Below are 7,625 nucleotides of genomic sequence, written 5' to 3' on the forward strand. Positions count from 1 at the left end.
AATCCAATCACTTTGTAGCCCCCTGCATACTGGCTGACTGTCCTGAGTAACTGCTAAGGTTGAAGTGCTCATATACTGCTTAATAAAATGAAGTCATTTCGGGAGGACAGTCACTCAGGGAAATTTAGAATAGATCGGCTAGCAGAACTTCCTGGCTTCGCAGCAGGCTCTGCCTTTTTCTTCCATGCTACAAGTCTATCCTTTACTCTCGTCTGCATGAGGTCTGTGAGCACCTGACGGTGACGAGGAGCTTAGGGGGCAGTGGCCTGGCTGCCTTCAGGGTGCACTTGGAAAATGGTAGTCAAAGGGTCACTGTCCTCGAGGGAAAAGGAAAGGGTTATTGGCATGACACCATGAGGCCAGGGACTGTAGATTTATTTTCTCTCTTTCTCCTGCTAGGTTAATGTTATAGCTAACTATACTTGTCTTTCAAAATAATTTATTAGATACCTCAAAATAATTTACAGTCAACATTCCTTTGCTCTTTGGAATATAAAATCTAGTACAAACACTGCTGATACTGATATTTAGTAGTGGAGACAGTTTGAATATGGTTTGAATTATACGTGAGGTGATAAAATATATACTTATAGAGCACATACTTTTCAGCTTACAGAATAAAACATATGTACCTGTATACACATATATTTTTATTCCAAAAATTAATCATCCTTATTTTTGAAATAACTTAAGAATTAGAAAACTATACATCTTGTTATTTCCATGCTTTTTGGAAGGCCTACTGGTGTTTAAGTTGTGACAGACCTACCTGTAAAGTAACCAATGCTCACTTTAAAATCACCTGGAAAATGTTATTTGACTAAGAAAAGTGAATTAAGATTTAGGTCTAGTTGAATTAACACAGTTTAAACAAGAGAAAATGCAACGCTTGTCCCAAGTGCTATTTTATAACAGCAGTTTAGTATGACCCAAAAAATTGTTTTTTAAACATTGTTGGATGAAAATTTTAAAAGATTTCCAAAAAAGGAATGTTTGATAGCACAGATCTATTTTGTCTTTATAAAGACAGAGACAATGTCTTTATAGGGAATCTAGGAACTTTCTGTTTATAAAATGAATTCAGTAGTATTTGTATTTTTTTCTTTTGGGATATAAACATGGGAAAATGGCAGAAAAGATTCAATACAGTAAACTATAAAGTTACCGCGTTTAATCCATCAGCCTCAGTGAGAACACCCGACGATGTTTACAGAATAAGCGACTGGGACCAGCCACAGCCCGACACAGGCGTTAGGCAATGTGGTGAGCCGAAGCACTGCCCTGGCCACTTGTCCCACCATCAGCTGGGCAGTGAGCAGCTCCCAAGATCCTGCTGACGTGACAACTCCGTCCAAAGCCAGCTCATGTCTGCTCATGTCTTCTAAAGCCCCCACACACTTTGTGTCATCCAGGGTAAGCCCTCCCAAGTTACAGCAGAGCAGTCAAATATCCTGGCTACCTCTGGTCCTTTTCACTTCCACACATATGTCAGACATTAAGAACTGTCTATGAGTGCACTGTATTTATGCATGCATAGATCAGTTTGGGGGAGAGCAGGCATCTTTACAACACTGAGCCTCCCACCCCATACACAGGATTCTGGTCACTTTACTGTCTCAATAATGCTGTGTTAGATGTATCCTAGGTACCTGGCATTTTTAATAATATTGTAAAGAACATTGTAAATTCCATTTTCTATTTGCTTATTGTGTGGGACCTGGAAATACAACTGACTTTGCTTGTAGCCACCTTTGTAAATATTCTTATGGCTTACCTGTAGATATTTTGGATTTTTAAAAAAGCTTTTATTAATCTGTGCATACAGAGCTGGGGTACAGGCCAGAGGTGCAGGGGTGGTGAGAGGATTCACCAGACAGAGTGGGGATCAGAACAGGTCGACTGACGAAGTACACTGCTGCGTGGAGCAGCAGGTGGGTCAGGAGAGGTGCGCCCGCCATGTGGGTCAGCAACCTGCGTTACTGCGCTACTCTACTCGTGCTTCGTGGCTTTGGAGAGCGCCATAATGTGGTGCTTTAACCCGTTGTGCCACCAGAGAGAGCCCTATCCTTGGATTTTTAATACTCAATATATGGGAAGTTTGCCTTATTTCCTTATTTAAGAATTTTTTTTTTCCTTACAAAAGGTAACCTTGGCTTTTTAGAAAAGAACAGTGGGTACTTACTAAATTTCTGGCATGTGTTTCCACGTTGAATGCCAATGTAACTTTTACTAAAATCTGTTAAGGGGGTCTACCTCTATTTTATTGCGTGGGTCTTACCTTATTATTGCATATTGCATACATAGCTATGGCTTTATATCAAAGCTATTCAGCTTACGCATCCACATTTTTGATGTGGATAAACTAAAATGAAACCAAGATGCCTTGTAAAGACTAAAGACCCATGCATTCATTTTTTTCATTCCACAAGCAGTGCTGGGGCAGTTATGGTATACTGGGGATGATTTGGGGTCCTGGGGACTTCTGAAGGCTGAACACTCACTGATTAAATAATCCATTGCTACACTTAAAAAGCAGTTGTGGAAAAATGAGGGTGTGCTGGAATGGCGCAGGCCCTGGGACAGAGGGCTTCTCAAGGAGCCCCAATGCACAGGGAACGATGGAGGTGCAAAGAGACTCTTGCTACAGCCTGGCAAGTTAACTGTAAGTAGCCCCACTTAACCTGGCTACTGTAGCTGGCAGGACCCAATCTCAGGAAGACTATGACTAGAAGCATAGTGTCCTTCTGTCATGTAAATATACCTTCCGGGGAGAGCATTACATGATATGTCACAGGTGCAGAGGGAACAGATTACATGACAGTATAAAGACGCAGATATCTGAAACCTTTTTGTCGACTTTTTTAAAGCTTGTAGAACTTGTTGAAATGTTAACAATGAAGTGAAAAAGTGGCAAGACATGGGAAGAGGAATCAGAGTGGAAAACGTGCTGCTGATGCACCGCCCTGGGCAAGCCCTGGGTGTCCCTGAACCTTAGTTTTCTTGTTTTTAAGTGGTGAGAATAATATCTACCTGGGAGGACTGTTTAAGGTACTAAACAGTGACAAATGGAAAACCTTGTATATAGCCACTTGATACAGCACTGCCATTATTATTTACTTCTGTTCCATGAAGTAAGTCTCAGCCTTAGACATTGAATCTTGACTCAACACGGTTGAGAACCAACATTTATGTCTTGGTCTTGTCACCTGGGACAAATCTAATGTCAGTGGATGGAAATAACCACCTGGCCCATCTTCATGTGCACTGGCTGACCCTAGTTAAGTGTACCAGAATCCAAATAACACACCCCACAGGCTGAAGTCACCAGAATGTAATATACTCTGGGTGCTGACCACTAATGCTTGATCCTGAAAAAGGAAGTCTGCCAACTACCTGCCTCAGCTTACCCTGCAAACAAAACACATGGCTTAACCTGTACATAAGAGTTTGAACACTTCAGCACACAGATGCTGCAGTTCCACTGTGAGGTATTTTAATTTGGTGGACCTAAAATGCAAGCTTAAAAAGCTCTTCAGGTGAGCAGAAATCCAAATTCTGTTTTCTAGTTTTTTGGTTGTTACAACCGCAGTTTTTCCATGTCTACAACATTATTTTACATGGCATCATAAAACAGGCGTTCCATTATAATTTGTTGCAGGTTTCTGATTGGCTTCTACATCAAGCTCGACTCCATACTTGGTATTTATAAAGCAACTTGGACTTGCGTCTTACTGCCCAAGCATGGCCTTTTGGCTTTGTGGAGAGAGGTGGCTCGGAGCACCGTGGGCTCTGCTGTCAACCTGAACTCATAGCCCAGCGTTGGGCAAATCAGATAGTAAAGCAGGTCCATTTATGCATCTTTTAAAATAAGAATGGTCAGAATTCCACCTTGTAAGATTGTAAGAGGATTCCATCTGAGCCTGGCACAGCAACAGCTGTGAAAAAAGAGAAACAAGTAGCCTGTGGCATGCAGGAGCTGGCCAGGCTTCACACTGGGCCTGGCTGTTCACTGGGCCACAAGCAATGTCACTGAGTAGCAGACAAAACCACTTTAGTGTCAGTGGCCACTGAGTGACCCACTCTGTAAGCATGCTTGCACACAGACAAAACACAGTTACTGTCCAAACCACAGAAGACGCAACATCCCTCTCCCAGCAAATGACTGACAGCTTTAGCCTCAGACTAGTCTCCTCCTCGATAGCAGATACTCAAATGCCCAGTTAGAAAATCTCCTCTTCCTGCCAGCATCCAATCCAGAGAAAGCACCCCTTCTTTGACCGTTCCCCAAATCACCTAACACAAGCCCCAACTTTTGTAATAATTCCTCACTGGCCCCTCACTGTGGTGTGCCTTCTGTGGAAGCAGCAAGCAGAAAACCTCCCTTGTTTCAGTCAAGCTAGACAGGGGTGTTCCTGTGGGCCTTCAACTGCAGGACGCTGATGGTAGTACTCTAGAAGGCTCTCTTCACAATGCAACCACCTTTGAACTACATCCCCATAACATGAAAGTTAGGGTTGGGAGACAAGAAGCAAAGAAGGTCATCCTCACTTGATTTAAGAAGTTTTGTGACTTCTGTAAAAGGAGAACTACAACATTTTATCAGAAGCTCCATTAACCACACAACACATTCTTAGAATGTAGGCTGCATTATTAATCGAGACCAAAATGGAGAAAAAGTATCTAGCTGTAAGGTCAAAGTTGTGAGGCCAAAGGTTGTTCCTAGAAATGCATTTAAAATTCGTTGCCAATATAGAGGTTCCCCTTGAAACCCCCTTAAAAATGGTCACTAATTTACCTTTATGCCCAAAGCCAATTTAATTGAATACATGGAAGTACTTCAAATACACCATCACTAATGTTTTCATTTCTGGGTAAAAATGCATCCTTTGGACCCTCCCTGGTGGCGCAAGTTAAAGCACAGCACTAAGAAGCTAAAGCCACTTCCGCATGAGTTCGATCCCCGCCTGCCCCAGAGGAGATCCACATGGCGCGGCAGACCTCTCCAGACCCGCCCGCTGCTCCCCTTACAGTGTACTTCATCAGTCAGCCTGTTCTGTTCCCCCCTGGCTCTGGTGAAGCCTCTCACCACCCTGTACCTCTGGCCTGTATTCCAGTTCTGTATGCATAAATAAATAAATCTTAAAAAAAAAAAAAAAAAAAAAAGAAAAAAACGCATCCTCACCATGGGAAGTTGACCTCACCAAAATCACCAGCATGAGCAGTACAGATCGTGCTACCTGCCAATGACACAAGGCTCTACCACTGCAGAAGAGGTTTAATCAGGACAGTTGTGGCCACAGCAGGGTTTTATGATACTGCATAAAAAAAAGCCTGAGTTCCTCAGTTCATAAGTCAGAGGCTCCAAACGCATGAGGACCCAGGGGAGCATGCCCTGATGCTCATGGCATCTGGGGTGGCTGGCACCAGCTGTCAAGACCCCTGCAGCCCCCGCCCACCCGCCCGTGGAGAGGAAAAACTTCCAGTGAGGATGAGAAAGCTTTATGTCTTGGGTGCCTTTTTGGGAGTGAGAGGGAGGGCTCTTTTCCTGCCTGCACATGCCCTGCCCCCAACTTCCCCAGGAAGTCTCATTGGCCAGGAGTATATATACCTCATGGCGGCCGAAGTGGCGTCACTGGCAAAAGGAGTTCTCAGCCCCACCTGCGCACTGGAATCACCGGGAGTTGTGGAAACAAAATCGCACCGCTTGGCAACAGTCCGTTCCCAAAGTTTCTACGCTGTTCCAAATGTGTATCAAACAGCCTTGCTACAGTAGCCTCATGGAGGAGACAGCCTGAGAACTTGGGAGGACAAACACCCGAATAAAAGTGGGGCTCGGCCAGCAGTATGGGGCGAAACGGGTAGGGAAGGTCATGGGTGAGCAGCTAACTGGCTCTATGATCAGGGACACACCTCTGACGGCAGAGAGGCGACCTCTGCAGAGCCATCTCTCGCCTCCCCCCTTCCCAGCAGCTGGTCTACTATGAGCAAGATTTCCATTCTAGAAGATAGGGAGGTTATCTTAATCCTCTACTCTGCACAACCACCGGACACCCAGGGAAGTCACACTCGGCTCAGGAGGGTTAAGTGACTCGAGCAAGGTGGGCATGTGACTGAGGTGGCTCTCGCGGGGGGCCGAGAAAGAGCAGTCAACCAAAGTGGAGCCTGTCAAGGCCTCAGTCGCCAGGTCAAGCCCCACTGGCGCATGGGCCAACAGGCGTTGTTTCTGCCTTTTCCCTAGACGAGCGAGCTCCTGAACTCCCAGGCCCGCCCGGCAGGGCACTCCCCTATGTTTGCTACAGGAAACCCTGAAAGCTCGACTAGGCCTCAATGGCTCTGTTCCGCGAGGTGAGGCGCCGTACCTGGGAGCCAGGAAGCAGCCTCAGCGCAGGGCAGGGCGGGGCCTCAGCGCTCTGCGTTCCTCTTTCCCGGCCTGGCCAGGGTTCCACGGGTTCGAGCTGGGAAGCCTACGGGACCCACTGGGACACTGGGCCGGTCCCACCGGGAAAGCTAACCGGCTCCCCCTGGGAAGGGAAGCGGGTCCGACTGGAAAATAGAACCGGGTTCCACTGGGACACTGGGCCGTTCCGACTGGGACAGGAACCCCAGCAACCAGACCAGATCCAGCTCATTTTTGCCATCTACACCTTTGCCATGGTCAGTGGCCTCAGCTGGCTCCTCATCTAGCAAGAGCGCCCCTGCCCTCCCCCCAGGGCTTAGGCGTGTGCCGGGAGCTGGGTCTTGCGCTCTTCCCAGCGCCAAGGAGGCACCCTTGCTTGCATTGCTGTCCCTGGGGAAATGTGTCTTCTTTATGGCCAGGGGAAATATTTGTGTATCACTTTGTGTCTAGCATACAGATGGCCCAATAAATATTTGTCGAATGAGTAAACGAGGGGCAAGTATTTGCCGAACACTCATACCGGCGCTACCCGGAGATGTGTATGCCGATAGGCCAACTTGCTCCTTAAGACAGTCCTGTAGTGTGGGAGCCACCAGGATCTTCCTTGGTGATGTAAGAAAGGGGGGCACAGGCATGGAGGACAGAACTGGACGTTTAGTGGTGAACGAAATGTTAGTAGATACTTACGCTGAGTCTCAAAGATGCAACCCTGAAACTTAGTGTTACAATGCATTGTTACTTCAATTAATAAAAAGATCTCTTTGTATACCCTATCAACCACCACCTGGGTGCAGCGACCTGAAGTGCTGGCTTGGCAGGGTTGCCCGCCTGCCTTTAGAGGGCTTCAGTGTGGGAGAGAAGAGCGACCAGGGCGGGCAGGGGTTCCGGGCAGCGGCCAGCAGGCTGAGTCTTCAGATGCTAACAACGTGGTTAGGCCACCAGCCTCGTCCCTTGCTCACCCGCTGTCACTGGGAGCTCCAGACCCAAGTGCGCCGCCCAGGCTTTCTTTACTCCCGCCCGAGACCAGCCCCTGCCCAGCCCGACTCCAGCCCGGGGGGAGTCCTCGAGTGGCCCCCAGTGGAAGGCGCGCCGGCGCCGACTCCGCGCAGCCAGGGAGCTCCCGGCGGCAGCGCCCACTCCACACCCGAGCCCGCCCAGGTGCCCTCCAGCTCCGGGCCAAAGCGCGGGCGGCTAGCACGGTGACAGTCGCCGCCTCTCCCAGCAGGGC

Source organism: Condylura cristata, unplaced genomic scaffold (assembly GCF_000260355.1).
Source record: "Condylura cristata isolate star-nosed mole 26May11 unplaced genomic scaffold, ConCri1.0 scaffold00027, whole genome shotgun sequence".
In the NCBI taxonomy this organism is placed as follows: domain Eukaryota; kingdom Metazoa; phylum Chordata; class Mammalia; order Eulipotyphla; family Talpidae; genus Condylura; species Condylura cristata.